Genomic DNA, 20,624 nt, shown 5'->3' with positions numbered 1-20,624 from the left:
AAATAAAATCGTTCAACAAAAGCTTCATTAAATTATATAAATCGAAATTACAGCGAATACAATCGGTCTGGTCGCTTTTGAATTATTGCAAATAGTCTTCTCTTCTTAGTAAAAAGACGCGCAAAGCGATGCATAAGTAATACTCCCTTTTGATTGTAATGTAGATTATACTTATTACGAGTAATAGTCCCCGTTGAGCTCATTCTGACAGAATGGTAACTATGGCACCCAAACCGAGGATGGCCCGACATGCTCTTGGCCATTTATTTCGAGCAATCTTAAGGCCTTTTTTTGGTAACTACTTCAATTTGAAACCTGTTTTCTTAACTATCCAAAAAATCACAAACAATCTAAAATGCACCTTACACATTTGCAATAATTATTGCACAAAAGCTAAAAATATAAATATGCTTCTAAAAATGCACGATTTTATTTTTAATCGTATCCATTAATTACTTTTTTCTTAAAACTCGAGATATATTTTTGAGTTGTCATATTTGTAAATATGACAACTCAAAAATATAATATCTCGGGCACGCACAGCCGTCTCGCTCACACTTACGTTCAGTGAGAGTGAGAGAATAACTTGAATGCACGGGGTCTTAATGATGTTCATGTTTGTTTTGAGATATTCAAAATATGACAGTACCCTCCGGTATTCGATGTTTTTTCTACTTAATTTTATTTAAATACATTTAAATCAAAGAACATAATATATTTGTATATTTTTATTACATTATGGAATAATTACAAGATTAGAGTAAAATAAGAGTCATGTCAATAAAACCCTTTTTAATTTAAGATTGGTTTTAAATACAACTCAATGGAGTTGAGCAGTGGGCCTAATTTAGCTATCAAGATTTGGTAACAAATATACTTTAACACAACGGGACTGGTAAAACTAAAGCCTGAATAAGTAATTGGCAAAAAATTCAATTTTGGTACAAGCTTTTATCGCTGACTGTACTTTTCTTTCCACAGGCAACTAATACTCATCGAGACAATTATAAAAACCCCAAACACAATTAGGTTGCTTTGTTTTATCACAGAGTTCCTATCTCCACCTATTGTCTCCATCATCAGATCAGCTCGATGGTACCATAATATTGCATTGTCACCCGACTAACATATGTAAATTTTCAGCTCAATCGGAAACCGGGAAGTGGATCAAATTTAACTTGCAAGATTTAATTACAAACAGACAACGGTCAGGTGAAAGTAAATAAAAGCTTGTAATAAAAGCTTGTAAAAATGCCAAATGTCATTTTACTACAAATTAATTCCATAGATATTTAAATAATTTTAGTTTTTACTCTTAAGTAAGTCCCGATATCCATGCTTAATTACATCTTCCATTGTAGGCAAACGGCTCCATTGCGCATTTTCTCCTGAAACCAGTAAAATTAGAGTAGGGAAATTTGAAAAAAATAATAATAATACTGTACATAAAATACATTGATCTGCAGGCACGGTAGTGCCCCCGCCAAGACGAGCCAAGCGAAGCGCAAGGGCACTACCTACCTTTTCTCAAAGCGCTTCGTCCATTTGAACCCTCATAACTTTGGTTTGGATTATACCAGATAAACAAAAATATTGGGACATGATGTAAATAGTGGACTTATTAAACTAAGAACGTTTCAATTTCATAGTTCTTATACTTTAGATACTGGCACACTCAATCACTCACTCTCTGATAATCATCAAAACTCTTAGGGTACTTCCTGATATCCTAGAGAGCTGGAATTTGGTACGTAAGCTGGTGCTGATCTAGTGAAGGTTTTACCCCCAACCCCTTAAACTAGGGAATGAAATTTTGTATAGAACTTCCACAAATTTTGATGCTAAAGGTCTGAAAATTGATATAGGGACTTCTTGTTATAAATAATAAAATACATATCTTTCAGTCGGTTAAATAGGTAAAATGTTTTGTTACCATTCATGGCATTGAAATAAATCGATTGACACCTAAAACTCCAGTTATAATACGAACTGGAACTACGACGAATTGAAAATAATAGCTGATGTTTTTAGTTTCACGGATATATCATGACTTTAGGATTATATACGAACTAAAACCAGTCATAGTTGCATGAGTTAAGTTCATATGGAACCTTCAGTGCGTGAGTTAAATGAACTTGCACTTGGCCGGGTTTTTTTCTATTTACTTACTTACGTATTTTTAGAATTCCTGTACATACATTATTATCTGATAATATTTTAGTAGAATATTATTTTAAAAACCGGGCTGTTATAATTAAATTAAACTTTTCGCACAACCGTATTTTTACTGGTCTATGGCTATAAACAAAAGTTGTAGTTTTAATAATTTAGTGTAATTCACAATACAAACATAGACAGATGAAGCCATAACTCTTCCTATAGTCTGCTAGAAAATAATTTTTAGTCAAAAATCTCATTTTTGATATCAGCATTTATTATTACTGACTCTACTTTTCTTTCAACAGAGGCAACGTTTAAGAAACACAATGAGATTACGTTGTTTTATCACAGAGGTCTTATGACTGTACCCTCTGTCCACATCAACTCTATGGCACCATATTTGATATTTGCATTTTCACCCAACTTACATATGTATGTAAAGTTTCAGCTCAATCGAATAATGGCAAGTGGTTTAGCTTGCATGATTCAATATATTTAATAAATAAAAGCTCATAAAAATAATTAATACAATGGAATTTATAAAGGACGTTGTTGATGATAATATGCCTTACGTGCAGTTATTGTTGAAGGTGTGCCCGAGGGTAGAACACACGGGAGAATACAGGAAACTATGACATAAACATTTCGCTGCCAATGTAGACGCAGCCAGTAAGAATAACAAAGTTAAAACTGAAACACGACAGATAACGTGCATTGGGGTAACTTCAAAAACGGGAAGGAATTAAAGACCCGAGTTTGCAATATTCTTACCCCCGGAGTTACACACAATGCTTTTCATTACAGTTGCGAAGAAAAAACTAAATTTTAAGCATTATTATCAAACATTCGTCCGCCATTTTGTAATTTGTTGACAGATTAGGCATCGAAGGCACCTGTTAATATACAAATTCAGTTCTTTACATGTTCGGCTGGAATTTCAGCATTCAAATATTAGGTAATCACAAAAATAAATTACATTTATAAAAGAAGCCGTACAGAAAAATATTGGGAAAAAAAAATGTCAATGTGTGTCAATGTCAAATTACTAAACCAAATTATCTAAAAAGTAAGAATTTTAAAATTTTGTATTGATTCACTAATATCATAAAAAAAATTAACATAATTTTTAATCGTGGCTGAATATGTCTGTGCCTTCGGTACTTAACCTGTCAAAGAATAACAATATGGGGGGACGATTGTTTGAAATGTCACCGTATTTAAGAATTATTTGACTTAAAATTTAGTGATGAAAAACATTGTGTGTAATTCCGGGGGTAAGAACTTGAGGCTATCGTGCCTCTAACGACCTCGTTTGCAAAATCTCACTTACCCCCCTCGTTGCACAATATAACTACTACTACTATTTATTAACTATTAAACACTAGAAAAAATGTCAAAAAAACTTTAGGTAAAAGAAATAAATGCAACATGAAGTTTTCTTTTAAAATCATAAATAAGCTACTAGTATTACTCACCAAATAAAATCCTCATATCGTCAACGATGGAACGCGAGTAACGAAATAAAGTTCCAGTTTTATGCAAGTATGCTAAGTGAGATAACTCAGATAACATTTAATTACCATGGCGGTATCGCAAACAATTCTTTAGATACATTTATTAACTCCAACTCCACTCTAATACATGTTGAATTATCGGTTTAATAGTACATTACTATAGAGGACGGGAAACGAAGAGTTGCAGGCAAAGTAGATATAGACGGCCGAGCTTAGCGAGGTCGGATAGGGATACGCGGCCGGCAACCCCGTTTCTCGCCGAGATTTGTATAGTGCTTTTCTCAAACTTGCAATGAAATAATAATAATAAATAGGATGATGATGATGATGATGATTGTTTCATGTCCTGATGTGATAGGTTATTCAGTGCGTAGGGTTACAAAGGGGAACGAAAACCCCTTTAAAAGCCTGAAATAATATTTAACATACACAAAAAAGAAAGAAAAAGACAAAAAAAGAAAAAAAGCATAATGGCAGAATTTTGCTTATAGGTTTTTTATGGTTGAATGCCAAGACGTGCCATAATTTGACGTTTAAAAACAAAAGAAGGTTGCCTTACAGGCCTAGGTGTGTAAGGCTGTATGAAATTCCTTTACATATCATCTTCACTCATCGCACCTGGTATGTAGTATTTCCGGACCTAATTTGAAGTAAGTCATGTCAACATTTCATTACAAGTTTGAGAAAAATAATATTATAAGGTAAACCATCAAATTTAATTTAATCAAACTTTTTTGAGATAGGAACTTAGTAATGTTGTAGCGGTAACTCGCTACCCGACCCGCTCCGCTTATGGCGCTTGAACCATCGGCCAGACGCGCGGACACAAAGGGGCAGCGCATACGTCACACGTCCCGCACGCCGCGCGCAACACCCGCCGTCGCCTCGAGGGCCGGTTCCCTCACTGCATCGGCACCCGACACTCGCTCTCTGACCGCGTTCATATGCGCCCGCGCACTTGTTTTGTATAACTGCCGCTTACGCAAATTCATATTGTAACGCTTTCTCTTTAGTTTTTATGATTATAATTTAAAGTTGAAGCTGCTTTTCTCATTTCTTCGCTTCTCTGCTATCGCCTTGCTTCGCATACGAAAGCTACGTGTAGTGACCGTTACGGTACCCACAAATTGGTGACCCGCGACAAAAGGAAAGTGGACACATTCATCGGCGGCAAGAAAGAACTTTCAGCAATGCCTAATGGAACGGGAAATGTGCAAAATACAAGTGGTGGTTCAGGTATTCCGACAGAGGCTAGCAACAGATCCGGTCCAGGTACGGTACATTTGGGTGGTGGTCCAAGTGATGTGTTTCGAGTGGGTGTGCGTCCGCCACCGTTTTGGCCAGATGAACCAGAGGTTTGGTTCGCGCAATTAGAAAGCCAATTCAGTCTTTCTGGCATCACTTTGGACGAGACAAAATACCATTTCGTGTGCGGCCAGCTCGACCCAGAGTACGCAGTCAAAATCAAGGACATTCTTCGTAATCCTCCAGCTACTGGCAAGTATACTAAATTAAAAAGCGAGCTCATTCAACGTATTTCTGTCTCTCGTGAAAAGAAAACCCTGCAATTGCTCCAGCATGAGGAAATTGGAGACAGAAAGCCAACCGAGTTTCTGAGGCATCTTATGGATTTAGCTGGACCGCACATGCCGCAGGAATTTATTCGGACTATTTGGACCAGTAGATTACCACCTAATGTACAGACTGTTGTTGCATTTCAGCCTACCTTGGACCTCGACACCCTGGCAGGCCTGGCAGACAAGGTCATCGACGTAGCGCAGCCATCCTACAAGGTTGCTAGCACCTCCTCGAGCGTGCCAGGTACCGCTTTGGAACAGCGAGTAGAGGAATTGACACGGCAAGTAGAAAGCCTCCTTAAGGTTCAAGGTCATAGGTCTGGTTCATTCAATAGCCGCAGGCGTTCTCGCTCCCATTCAAGGTCAAGAGGCCGATCCCGCTCCAGACAACGTCCCGAAGGTCATCCACATTGCTGGTATCATTTTACTTTTGGCAACAAAGCAAAGACATGCAAGCAGCCATGCAGTTACCGTTCGGGAAACGCTCAGGGCGGCCACTAGTAGCGGCGAGCGACTGCCCAACAACAACAACCCGCCGCCTGTTCATCACTGACCGTACGACGAAGGTGCAATACCTAATAGACACGGGTTCAGACCTGTGTGTTTTTCCGAGGTCAGCTGTTCGGGGGGCATGTCCCAGGACGAAATATCTCCTATTTGCCGCTAACGGCACAGAGATTGCCACTTATGGACTCCTGAACCTCCATATTGATCTAGGACTCCGGCGAGCATTCGAGTGGCGCTTCACAGTTGCTGACGTCTCTAAACCCATCATCGGCGTCGACTTTTTAGGATTCTACAACCTTCTCGTCGATGTCCGAAACCAACGCCTGGTCGACGCCATAACTTTACTCACCACTCCGGCCAGGGTCCCTGGTAGCAGCGAGGAAATATATTCCATACACATGATGGCCTTGGAAAGTGCGAGTACGCCTTTCCGTGAACTACTTAGTAAGTACCCAGACATTACCCGTCCAGCTGGTAAGCCGGGCACTCCAAAGCATAGTACAGAGCATCACATCAGGACCACTCCAGGACCACCGGTCTCCGGCCGTCCGCGTCGCCTGGATCCAGAGAGACTGGCTATAGCAAAAAAGGAGTTCGAGGATATGGTCCGCAACGGTACTGCTCGAAGATCAGAGAGTGCATGGTCCTCTCCACTACATTTGGCACGCAAAAAGAATGACGGCTGGAGACCGTGTGGAGACTACAGGGCTCTCAACGCACGAACCATACCTGATTGTTACCCAGTGCCGCACATACAAGACTTCGCTTACCAGCTGGCAGGTAAGAAGATCTTTAGTACCATAGACTTAGTCAAGGCGTATAATCAAATACCAGTTTTTGTCGACGACATACCCAAGACCGCTATCACCACGCCTTTTGGCTTGTTCGAGTTCCCTTACATGACGTTTGGCCTCAGAAATGCAGCTCAGACATTCCAGCGCTTTCTGGATGAAGTGCTGAAGGGACTCGATTTTTGCTTTGGATACATTGACGACATAATCGTCTACTCAGAGTCAGAAGCTCAGCATCAACAGCATCTCCGCCAGCTGTTCGGACGACTGCAGGACTTCGGGATGCTAATAAATACAGCAAAGTGCGTCTTCGGTCAATCCAAGGTCACCTTCTTAGGGCACGCAGTATCCGCACAAGGTATCAGCCCTTTGGAAAGTAAGGTACAAGCCGTCCAGGAATTTCCGGTACCTCAGAATACGAAGGAGTTAAGGAGATTCCTGGGTATGATGAATTTTTACCGTCGTTTTATCCCTGGGGCAGCAGCAATACAAGCTCCACTCCATTTACTACTCGGCGGTGATCAGACGAAAGGTTCCAAGCCGATCGACCTGAACGCAGAGCAAACGGAGGCCTTTGAAACCTGTAAGTACAGATTGGCACAGGCAGCACTTTTGGCTCATCCAGACTCCAAGGCCGAGCTCGCAATCCAGACAGATGCATCAGACGTCGCGATCGGTGCTGTGCTCCAACAGTTTAAAAATGGCGCGTGGGAGCCATTAGCTTTCTTTTCGCGGAAGCTAAACGCAGCACAACGAAAGTACAGCCCGTATGACAGAGAGCTTCTTGCAATTTACGAGGCTATTCGGTACTTTAGGTACATGGTCGAAGCGCGTACTTTCAGTATCTATACTGACCACAAGCCACTCACATACGCATTCAGCACACGCAGAGACAACTGTTCACCACGTCAGTATAGATACCTGGATTATATTTCCCAATTCACCACTGATGTCAGATTTATAGCCGGCAGAGACAATGCAGTGGCAGACACGCTATCACGAATTGAGGAACTCGCCTTTACTCCCTTTGATTACCAGTCTTTAGCCCGCGACCAGGAGGCAGACACTGAGTTGCAGGACCTACTCAGAGATGGTTCTTCGCTAGACCTGCAGAAGGTAACAACTCCGCATTCAAACATGCCAATCTACTGCGACGTGTCAACTCCAGAGCCTAGACCGTACATCACGCCAACGCATCGGCGTCAGGTATTCCATGCTCTCCACAACCTAAGCCATCCTGGCGTAAAAACTACGGTACGATTGGTCACGCATAGATTCGTATGGCCTGGCGTGAGGCAAGACTGTCGACAATGGGCAAGGGAGTGTATACACTGTCAGCGTTGCAAAATAACGAAGCATACTTCCTCACCAATTGGACAATTCAAGCCACCTCAAGCCCGTTTTCGACATGTCCACATTGACATTGTCGGTCCCTTACCCCCATCTAATGATTTCAGGTACTGCCTCACAGCCATCGACCGCTTCACGCGATGGCCTGAGGCGTACCCACTGAAGGACATCACAGCAGAGACCTGCGCGGCCGCATTCCTGGCTGGCTGGGTCTCACGCTTCGGTTGTCCAGAGCGCATCACAACGGACCGCGGCCGCCAGTTTGAGTCGCGCATGTTCCAGTCCTTGGCGAAACTGATGGGCACCGAGCACCACACTACGACCGCGTACCATCCTGCGGCAAATGGGATGTTGGAACGTCTGCATCGGCAGCTCAAGGCCGCCATCACGTGCTATGCGTCGCCATCATGGACTGAGGTCTTACCTTTAGTACTTCTTGGGATTAGGAGCGCCTGGAAGGAAGATATCCAGGCATCTGCAGCTGAGCTGGTCTATGGCGAGCCACTCCGCTTGCCTGGGCAGTTCCTGACTTCATCACCCGATCAGGTGGTCGACTACGAAGACTACGCCAGCCGGCTTCGTTCTCATATGGCCAAGTTGGTTCCACAGCCGTCATCCCGCCATGGTACTCGACCATTCTACATCCCCAAAGACCTCAACACAGCTACACATGTCTTTCTACGGCAGGGTCCAGCACGAAGACCTCTTAAGGCAGCATATCTTGGGCCGTACAAGGTCGTTAGAAGGGGATCGAAAACATACGACATACTCGTGCAGGGTAAAGAAGTTACCGTCACCATAGATCGCCTCAAACCGGCTTATATGGCAAAGGACGAGCAACTGGCACGTACTGGTACTCCTGATATCAGCAGAACGATCGAGCAAGAGACCGAGAGAAGAACAAAGAGTGGGCGGGCAGTCAGATTCCCAGATTACTATCGCCCGTAGTCACGGTCTCAGCGGGGGAGTACTTGTAGCGGTAACTCGCTACCCGACCCGCTCCGCTTATGGCGCTTGAACCATCGGCCAGACGCGCGGACACAAAGGGGCAGCGCATACGTCACACGTCCCGCACGCCGCGCGCAACACCCGCCGTCGCCTCGAGGGCCGGTTCCCTCACTGCATCGGCAGCCGACACTCGCTCTCTGACCGCGTTCATATGCGCCCGCGCACTTGTTTTGTATAACTGCCGCTTACGCAAATTCATATTGTAACGCTTTCTCTTTAGTTTTTATGATTATAATTTAAAGTTGAAGCTGCTTTTCTCATTTCTTCGCTTCTCTGCTATCGCCTTGCTTCGCATACGAAAGCTACGTGTAGTGACCGTTACGGTACCCACAATGTTTTTGGTATGGCGTCAACTTTTAAACACCTAAGTAATAGCTTGGCAGTGGGGTCTGGTATATGTACTTAGGTGTTGGGATTGTTGCAAATAAAAAGTTCAGACGCGGTAACAACAATAAATCTATATTAACACAACTCAATACTAAACTAACACTAATTACAATAATAAGTAGGGAGCGATATATAATCGAGCTCGACCGTTAAAGATAGGTACCAAGAGAACGCGAGGGAGCGATACGATATCAAGCTCAACCTGTGATAATAGGTACGAGACAACTTGTCGAGTTGACGTCTGACTACGAACTATCTTACTACTTTTGTTTCGCCCGTAAGGAAGTTGTGTATGATTTAAGCTAATAAAATTACACATACCTACACATACAGTAGTTTTTTGAAAATAAAATAATAAATATTATAAATAAATAATAAATAAATATTATAGGACATTATTACACAAATTGACTAGTCTCACAGTGAGCTCAACGATAGACAACGATATATATAATATATATATATTTATAAATACTTAAATACATAGAAAACACCCATGACTCAGGAACAAATATCCATGCTCATGCTTACCAGGATTTGAACCCGGGACCATCAGCTTCGTAGGCACGGGTCACTACCCACTAGGCCAAACCGGTCGTAAAAATAAAGTGAACCTAACATTTTATTCAAGAACCTGTTATTTAAATCAGCTATAAACGCCGGCGTGGCCGTATTTAAGGGAATACAATTTAATACAGATGTCAAAGTAGTCGAAATAAAACTTAAGAAATTAGTTTCAGTAGGTAGTTTATTGCATATTATTTTAGTGTTATATGAATAAGTACGTATCCCAGCAGTATTGAGAGCTGTTTATCTCATTAATACTACGTACTAGGGGCAACATTCTCCGTTGTAAGCAAAGTCCTCATTTGCGCACTTCCTCCTGAAAGAGAGTTTAATATATAAATTGAAAATGGTCACGCACTACCAAGAAGACTATATTACATTTATATGACACAGGTCACTATAGCGGAACCTGTTAGTAGCACAAGACATTAGATATTTGGAACGGTTATGACTAAAAGATTAGACTAAATTGAGGTCTTATAGCGCCGTGAGGGGCGCCAGACTGTTGATAATCATGATGGAGTTGGAGGCAAAAGAAGCCATGCCTGGCATCAACGGAAAGCTCACAAGGACGCTCCTGCAACTAGGGAAGGTCCGACTGAGTATGGTAACCAGTGTCATAACAGGTCATGGACTATTTAACAAACATCTTTTCATAACAGGTGTCACAGACAGTCCCCTATGCCGAGGATGCATGGAGACAGAAGAAACAGCCTCTCACGTGGTGCTGGAATGCAGCGGAGTGGCCCCATACAGAGCAAAACATCTCGGATCCCTGAGAGACCTCACCTCCCTGAGGTCCTACTCAACATCAAAGGTTTGATAGGATTCCTTGAGGAGATGGGCTCCCCCCCCCCCCCCCCCCTTATTAAGCAAAATAGGCGCCAGTCGTCGAGTTGCGGAAAATCGCCCGTACTAAAATACAATGGAGTTCCTTACGTGCAATTGTTCGAAAAAGTGTTCCCAGATGTTGAGCATACGGGGGCATATATCTTAGAACATATGCAGCTCTCTGCCACCGCCAATGCACATCCCAGTAGTGCGGTGATCAACGTCAACACTAAAACAAGTTCTAGGGGTTAGTCATTTTTAAAGTCACTAGTTATCACAGTAATATAATCAGAGGTCTATCTATCTGAAGCGACGAAGAAAGATAAAATTGAACAGTGTAGAATATCTTTAAAAAATATACATTGGCAGACTCCCGGCTATACGGGCATAACAAATTTAGAAAGTTGTTAAATTTAGAAAGTTGTTCTGAGTAAAATTCTTATTTTCTGTTACAACGTATTTACAAATCTGACAATGGTATCTGTCTATCAATAAAAAGCGTGCCCAATTATAACCTGTTATTGACATAATAACAATTTTAAAAGATTGATCCTCTTACCAAGTATAATTCTCATGTTCTGTTAGGTGCAGTACCTTTGCAGTTATCAAACTGATGTGTTTATCAAACTAAGGGTCTCTTTTATAGGACTTAATACAATACTGGATAAACAAGGCAACATTTAAATAATACGACGTCAATGACTTCTAGAAAGAAGTATTGTAATTTCATACCGTGCATATTATTCATTTAAAATAAAAACATGGTTCAATATGAATTTAATTATATTTATTAAAATCTAATAATAGCCAAACAAACATTTCATAATCATAAACAACATAGAAAAACACGGTGACTTTCGTCAGAGAAAAATCAAACGTATTATCTTCATAAATGTTAATATATTTCCTTTTTTTTGTGGGATGCACTACACTACAATCTATGAATTGTATATGCACATGTCAATCACAATGAAAAAACTAACGATGACCAACTCTGGCCAACGTGGGACTCGAACATCTTTGAACTGCCGGTCCAACGCGTTACCAATTCCGCTGTCTGACCATCCATCATTTAACGCTAATTTAGCCATTGTAACTGTGACAACGTCGCTAGCGACATCTACACTTTAAAAAGTTGGACGTTGGCCAGAGTTAATCATCGTTGATTTTTCCATTGTGTTGACATCTATATTATCAACAACATCATATATTATTCTCCGATGACAGATGCATTTACTTCTTTACGCGTCAAGGTCATGCTGAACACAGCCACGTACTGTACAGATGTATGTAACTATGATGAAATGTAGTCATCTTACAAGAGGACAGCCTAAGAGGTAAAAAATTTCACCTTAAAATAACTTGCATCGCTATAAGAGTCTGTGCGGAAAAAGAAGAGTCGTGGAATGTATGGGGCCCAATACCTTCCACGAGTCTTCTCTTTTCGAACAGACTCTATTGTAAGAGGAAGAATATTCTGCGAGCAAAGCCTCTGAGCGCAAGCCTGTCTTGAAAAGTATGAAGTATGAGTCCACACAACTAGCGATAACAATACCTACATCAACTGCATTCATTGTGTTTCTTCGACAAAAAACAATCTTGTGTTAATGTGCCATGTGCATGTGTGTGTAATAATGATAATGAAAAATTTCATTGGCGAATTTAATGATGAGAATCTTTCTTGGTAAATTAATTTTAAAAGAATATAAAATATTAACGATATGGCTGGCTCAATTGATAGGTTCACCGCCTGCAAAAGTGCCGTTTCAGAATGAGAGATGAGAAGAGAATGAATATTTAATATTGTTATTCTATTCTTACCGATCTATATGGGTAACTACTTATATGTAAAGTGATTTATCCTTATCTAAGTAGATCGATTTGTGTAAAACGATTTCGTTATTTCAGGCCAGCTTAAACCAGCAGTTGAGTTGTTCGCATGTGCCGAAACCGAGAGTATTTGTAGACCTGTCTGCGGCGGCACTTACAGCAGTTACTCCACGTGAGAATCCGCTACTTTGAAAAAACAATATTTCTGTTACATACCCGATATCTGTGTAGGCATAAACAAGCATATTGTATCTATATCATAAAGGGGAACTATCTGATCTGGACAACTTTGAAACGCCTAAAGTCTGTGGCGAGCTGCGTAAAGAAAGGCCTAGATTTAATGTTAAGAGAATTAATGCTTTCCATTAGCCGCAGAGAGTGTACTTTGAAACAGAAGGGCGTAAGTTCAATATGTAACTTATACTCATCTCTGAATTTGGCGGTCAATAACAGTAAGGAAACCTGCATACAGCTGCGAAAACTCAAATCCCAGCAATCTCAATTAAAGCTTTCATATTATTGTAGTTTTCGAAAGCTCATCACACTGCCTAGTTTACTTGGACACCGGAGTAGAATAACACTTTATGGAATGGTGCAAATTAAACTATGTTCTTTTTACCCATTTACCATTACACCTTCATATATTTTATTTCCAGAAGAATGTGTGCCATCCCTCGAGACCCTTACGTACGCGATGGTGCATGCGATGACTCAGATACCAACGCAGACTAGAAATAAGTCAAACTTTTAGAGATTATTTATATAAACATGGCGGAGGGATAGCCTAAGGCAGGGAGGCGCAGTATCTCGATATATTACTTCACAGCTTAATTAGTATGCCAGCAGTGCATGAAATAAACATTCGGATGAATTAACCATACTAGTGCCTACTATATTCTAGTACTAAATGTTGAAAATAACAAATCGTTCTTTGGATTGAAGTCGATTAGATTCAAATCAAAGGATCACATGAAAACGTTAACATCTTTATTTCACAAAAGTAAACTTCTGTTGACACTTATGAAATCACAATAACACTCAGAATAAAACGGTTAAAGAACGCTGGATTCTATAGGCTTTCAAAATAATCCTTCAGGAACGTGGCGAATTTGGCACAATGTTGGCTAACGTCCGATCTCTAAGCACGGTCCGATCCAGAATGCCAGCCCCACTGCTCTCGCCTAAAAGTCACTGTTGGCCAACCTGATTGACCAGTCTACCAATATAACGACAAAACTGCCACCTTGACGTTCCAATGCCTTCTACCTGTAGTCTTAGTTCAAAATGCCAATAGATGGCGTTGCTCTCTTCACAACATAATTAATCTAGTTACAAAAAAGTAAAAACATTGCTAATCGATTTTGAATAGGCGTCTAAAGCCATGAAGTATGAACTGTAGCGCTGAAATACGTCCTTCAGGGTTTTCAGGAGACATGCTCCGACAAACATATTACATGAAACTTGTGCCTGAAATAAATAATTTCAATTAACCGAATAAATACTACTACATATACTTTTACTTCTGTATTTTATTCGTGTTTATAAGCTTTAACCCTTTGAACGCCAAGAACCTTTAAAGGCGTCGTTACTAGTCGTGCCCACAGCGCTAAGGACAACTATAGGTGTCATGACGTACGCTGTCAAAGTACGAGTAACCTTCACTTAAATTTTTTGCATAGAAGTACAAGTAGGTCATCTGGTAAAATTTCGATCAGAGCCCCTAGTGTAAATTTATTTGATAGCGTGACATGATGTACGCGCGTCTCGGATTTAGAAACAGCGCGCCAAGCGGGACGTTTTGGAAACTCAAAATCCCATACAAAATGAGACTTAACGTCAACGCGTACGTTACGTCATGCTATCAAATATATTTACACTAGGGGTACAGATGTTGTTTACTTACATAGTTTTGTTTTAAATTGAATAAAGTTCCTCCACATTTTGTAGATTCTGTCAAGAAAATTGTAAAGTGGCTTTTTTAAGTCTCAACAATTTCCGCCATGACTTCATGAGTGAATTATACTGTAAATATAGGTCGGGGTATCATCCCCATTGTAGCTGCACATTGCCAAAACTTTAAATCAATCGCATATTTGGCAGCCAGCCAGCGTTCACATGTGAGATATGTAATACTTACTCGTAGTTTACAATTGCGAAACATGACGCTACTTGTGATGAATAACCTATGGATGTACGAGTTTGTGTCGCAGTTGGATGGCTTTAGGTATCGCGCCCGCATGAAAAATAAAATAAAATTCTAGAATGGTTTCAAAATCTGTGTGAAAGTCGAAGAAAAATGCCAGTCATCTGTATTTTAGGCCTTAGCTCAGAATACCCTCAGCGAAGCAGGCACAAGTTCTCCAGATTTTATTAAGGCTCTCCTAAACTTTATTCAAAATGTTTAACTCAAAAACTTTGCTAATCCAAATTTTTACGAGGCACTTCACAAGTTCGCGAACTACATGGATTCGAAGAAGCCGTTGCTTAGTCAAATGAGATTGTAGACAACGTTCGTTCGCCGTAAACCGGTTTAAACTGCTTTGGACTGGTTTAAACCGGTGGAAACTCGCTCAGGCTGGTTATTTGATTTGAATTTACCTTCTGTTTGAGGATTGGAAATTGCAATTGACGATTTGTTCTTTTTTACTCGGCTGGCGAAGTCTGAAGGATAATGAATTTGAAGTATATGTAGAGCGAGCTGCAAAATTCCATTCATAAACTGGTTATATGCGCTTTTGCAGCTGTGTTTACAGTCAGCTGTAAACATAATTGACCCCCTGCATAGAAATTAGTTTGCAGGGGGGGTCAACTATCTCTGTAGCTGACTACATATAGTTGTAAGTATGTACGAATCCATCTATGACAATTTTTTGGTAAGTAGGTACTACAAGCCAATAAAATTGATGAACTTCATACATAAAAGTATACAAATCAAACTTGCAAAAGCTATATCTAACAACATAACAACACTATTTAACATTAACATTATTTTAGTACTTATACAACTATTAAGTACTATGGAAATAAAACGTACAATATACGTATCTACATGCAATATTTTCTTAAATAACGTCTAGAAAAATACGGGCGCTTTTTAAAATGCTCAGAATTCTCAGCGAAGACCACAAAACGAGATATAAAGGCCGCTCTTTACCGATCGTTATTACCGGCATGCAATATGAGCTCTCAACGTGTGAACGACACCTTATGTCGGTGAGAGCTGACATATATCACTCGTGGATTTTTAGCGTTTTGTACAAAAACGCTTATTTCACAGGGACATGCTTAAGTGGTTTGAGTATGTAGGTATATTGGTTTCAAATCTTGAGTACTTACCGATGTGTGAATGGGTATACCCATTTGCAGATTAATGAGAAATTGGGAAATACTTCTATAATATTGATGACTGTCATCTATCATGAACACTAACATCGAGCTGTTGATACATTTTAAGGGTGGAATCAGCATTGAGCAGCATCTTATATATGAAAAAACCGCTCGTTAGTATGAAGTATATAATTACAGTGAGACACCTCATTCGGTTCTCGTATGTTTCTTTTATCCTAATGAATGTTTTAATTATACGGAATTTTGACTCTTAGAGAGATCTATACATCTCTAAGGATAATTTGATAAAAGTCATTTAGTTCTGATATTTAGAGATATTTACACCTCTAAATAATTTTAGATTTTTTTTTGTATCTTTTTTTTTTTTATTATTATTATTTTAGTTATTTTTTGTATTATTTTATACTTAATTGTTGATGTGCTTGTTTTTGTTTGTATGTAAATTCCATGTTGACGTGTAAAATTGCCCTTGTGGCCTATTTGCTGAATAAATGTTGAAGTTGAAGTTGAAGATACCTATGTTTTCGGCCTTCCATTGTGTTTGCAAAAAATAATAGAAATATATAAAATGTGGCTCGATGCTGATGGACGTGATTCCACCCTAAAGGTGGTGTAGCAATTTTATCGGTAATCAAATTACAGAGTTTCACCCTTAACCATTGACATGTATTTACAGTAAATGATTATAAACTTTGACGATGAGTCATACGATATCACATTCGTACATCAGAACCCCTAGTGTACATTTATTTTGTGACGTGACGTACGCGTGTTTAGTCTCATTTTGTATGGGATTTAGAAACAGCGCGCCAAGCGGGACGTTTTGGAAACTCAAAATCCCATACAAAATGAGACTTAACGCAAACGCGTACGTCACGTTTCGCTATCGAATAAATTTACACTAGGGGTACAGTACCTGACCTGCAAAAATACAGTAAAGCATAAAAAGAGCTCGCTCATTTCGCGCTGAGTTCGGTATGATATTAATATTATGTTTTGTAATCCGAATATACCTCGCTGTTATTCTACGAGTGCGATTCTTTTCATTCTTCGGGAACGACATCTAATTTCGTATTCAGCGCCAGGCTTACATTTCTAACGTATGGTTTAGAATGTAACCAATGAAAAATCTTATCTAAACGTCTCGCAAAGACCTGACTTCTCCCTCCAGTACTTTTCTAATGACGATTGCCAGGTTAAAGAGCGATAGCATCCCTTGTTTAAATCCAGTGATGACGTTAAACTCATCACCTATTTTGACTCATATATTATTAAAGGCTTTGGCAAAGTCCACGGAGAAAGTGTTCCTCCATGAGTTGTTTGAGGAGGAGAGTTGTGCGACCGAGTGGTCAACTGTGCTCTGGGGGCCTACCGCGAAAACCGAAATTCGCCAATTGCGGGGATTTTTCTCTTTTACTCTCACTAAGACGTAATTAGAGTGACAGAGAAAAATCCCGCAATTGACGAACTTCGATTTTCGCGGTAGGCCCCCTGATTACGACGAAACCCACATTGGTAGTCACCAAGGATTTGTTTAAGAGTTCCTCTATAAAAACTCAGGTCCTTACACTAAAACTAGTTACCTGAACAATCTGACACCGTCTTGGCATACTTAAAGCATCCCGCAGATATATTTTTGATGGTTATATCAAATTTAAATTAGACGAAGGTTTTAGTGCTACCTATATAAAACAATTCTGAGACATTTTTTAAAAACTTAAGTCTCAACTACATGTTTGAATATTTTTCGAGCGGCAATGTATTTCGTACATCATAGTCACTTATGACAATTGTGACGTCGCATCATTAATGCGACATTTTTAGTTAAAACAAAGTAGTGATACATTGCTTGCTGAATTAAGAAATTGAAAAATAAAAGTCGTCCATTTTTTATAAAACGTATGAAATTTCATTAAAGCCTATATATATATAACTAACATTTGATTATGCAGTTGTATCAAAAATACCCGCTGTATTTATCCTAAAGTCTCAGATAAAAGATGAGACAACTTACGTAAGAGCCTCATTACATTTATGTCTACTGAGGTACAACTAATTTAATCGATTAATCAAATACGCACAATCAGTCAGGTTTCGCACTGCCTAAATGAACCTTACTCGACGGCTGCTGTCTACGTTACTTTTTTATATACCATACCATACGACTCATGTTTGTGGGAATATGTTAAAATTACAAATAACTCGCAAGTCATGGAACATTTTAGTGTATTTTTAAAGGCCGTGCAAACCCACTTTATCGTTCTAAAATTTGAATAGATTATGATGGACACAAATTTAGGCATAAATCCCTCCAAAATATCTCAACCAAATTTCTTTAAAAAATTATTACTTGAAAAGCGTATCTGGAAGCTGTCATATAAATCAGTGTGACGTCTCATCCATCATGTATGCCATACACGTCCGTATTTTAATGGCCTGAGCTGACTAACGCGTTTTCTTTGGATTTATTAATTTGACGTTCATTATATGATTCTTAGTAAGGTCATCACAGTAAATGCTTATCAAACCTTAAAGAGTCCGCAAAATGTATCCTAGGACCTTGCTTAGAAAGTTAATTTTCTTAATAACCAATACGGCTCATAGGGTTCCTAATTATCATCAATATTAAAAATCACAACTTCAAAATTGAAGTGCGTGTTTAAATTAATCTACATGGAAAATTTAGAGGCTTGAATCCCATTTGCATATTTTTTTAAGAGGCATCTTTGATACAATTTGCTCTGCTATATTTTTTTTTTTTTCCAGGTTTAGACACAAAATTAAAATACAAAGAATAATGAAGTGTGAGACCAACAACATCGTCCACAGCTTACTAGATTACCTACTGATAAATCTACAATATATAGCGCTAGGTAACAATATAAAGGATATAAAACTAAAATTAACACAGCTACGGTTACAACACAGGTTTATAGATACAGTAACAAATTAATTATCGTGTTAGCAGAAGTAGTTTTGTATAGATACATTTTAAGGAGCGAGTAAAAACGGCAAGGTCTACCGGGGCGACTTTTAGTAATGTTTTGTTTGAAGCAACTGAATCTCATTCTTCTTATACACATTGTCAGATATCTTGAAAATGTCAATTTCATTAAAATACAAATTGTTACATTCAACCAGCCTGTATAGGGGATCACGTTCTCCAGCATGGGTGCGGCAACGCGAGTCCGCAAACAGCTGGTGCTTGCGAACAGCGCGCTGCCGAGCCCGCGTCGGTACACGGTAGCAAATTGCCTCGGTCAGGCTGGGACAGTCGAATTTGTTATTGCAGAGGTTATATAGAACCATCGCGTCCAGAAGGAGGCGTCGGCTTTGTAAGTTGAGTAATTTGTACTTATCGAGAAGCTGGTGGTAACTTGCCCGCAGCTCCTCGCAGCCTTACAGTTCCGCACTCCGCAGAAGTTGACCAGGTCCAAACACTTATTTAGCTTACCGATTACGCGTTCCAACTCAGGCAAACGGGCTCCTATACACAGAATTTGCGACCACCACAACAAGTTACTTTCGAATGTAGATTTATTCTCATGCTCCCGTGCCTCATTCAAGGCTGCTGTGACAAAATTGTACAAAATAAAACAATAAGAAGTAGGATTCGTTGTAAATGCATATAGATTTTGTAGCGGAAATAGTTAAATTAGAGTTTGCATGTTGCTAGGTTTACATTCTGATACCACTTATGTTCTCAGTGAGATATGTCTAAGGAATCATCATAATCTATACTGTACTAGTTACGTATACACTGTCTATGTTGTTCTTGACTTGTATGCTTCTGTTTTATCTCCTTGTAATAAAATAAAATAAAATAAAATAAAATAATAACTTAAACGCGAACGGCAACATCTGAAATGCATGGCTCGTAAGATTTTTTTTTGAACAAGAGCTATTGAGCTTTTGTACTTATCGTAGAAAGGATTTGTGACCTAAAAGTTAATCAATCGTGTAATGGGATCTACAGAAATAAAGTTGATGCCATGAATAACCAGTGTTTTAAACAATGAGTTTTGTAATTGCTGAGATAAATCAAGATACCTGACGCCAAACGCGGTTTCGTAAAATTGTAATTGAAGATAGCTTTATAATTTGACGACCGGTCTGGCCTAGTGGGTAGTGACCCTGCATATGAAGCCGATGGTCCCGGGTTCAAATCCTGTTAAGGGCATTTATTCGTGTGATGAACATGGAATAGAATAGAATAGAATTTCTTTATATTATATTTGTTCCTGAGTCATGGGTGTTTTCTATGTATTTAAGTATTTATAAATATTTATATATTATATATATCGTTGTCTAAGTATATATTTTATATACCGTTGTAAAAGTTGACTGAGTCAATTTGTGTAATAATGTCTTATAATATTTATTATTTGTATGTCTTTCCCATCACGGAACAATGGTGTTACGGACCTTTGGGAGGCGTGCGCGGAGCCGAAGCCAACACGTAGAGGCCCTTTTGACACTTTAATGAAATGTAAGGGGTACACCTAGCGGATGTTGCCCTTGCCCGTGTCATGGGACGCACGCAGAGGCAGCACCCGCCAGGGTGTAAGGACTATTTGAGAGTTGATGGAATCTAAAAATGAACTGGGCTATTGGGTGAAAGCGATGGACTAAATACTGGGGTATGGGATAAAAAACCGGACGCCTGCCTAATAAAACGGTATTCAATTTTATTTTATTTTAATTTAATTTTTATTTTTTATTTATTATTATTATTTATAATTTATAAAATAAGG

The 20,624-nt window shown here is 39.5% G+C and overlaps 1 protein-coding gene and 1 long non-coding RNA gene across 3 annotated transcripts in view; one reads left to right on the top strand and one right to left on the bottom strand.

Moving 5' to 3' along the window:
• LOC133530279 (inactive dipeptidyl peptidase 10-like) overlaps window positions 1-20,624 on the top strand; it is a 539,190-nt gene that overhangs the window by 247,363 nt on the left and 271,203 nt on the right. The window lies entirely within an intron of this gene.
• On the bottom strand, window positions 10,025-11,042 carry LOC133529937 (uncharacterized). Its single transcript, XR_009801240.1, has 2 exons — window positions 10,801-11,042; window positions 10,025-10,177 (listed from the first exon to the last, which is right to left on the bottom strand). It is a non-coding gene; the product is annotated as an uncharacterized LOC133529937 (long non-coding RNA).

Source organism: Cydia pomonella, chromosome 22, assembly GCF_033807575.1.
Source record: "Cydia pomonella isolate Wapato2018A chromosome 22, ilCydPomo1, whole genome shotgun sequence".
Lineage (NCBI taxonomy): Eukaryota > Metazoa > Arthropoda > Insecta > Lepidoptera > Tortricidae > Cydia > Cydia pomonella.
Note: the sequence above shows the minus strand (reverse complement) of the source record. Positions and strands in the feature narration are given on the sequence as shown.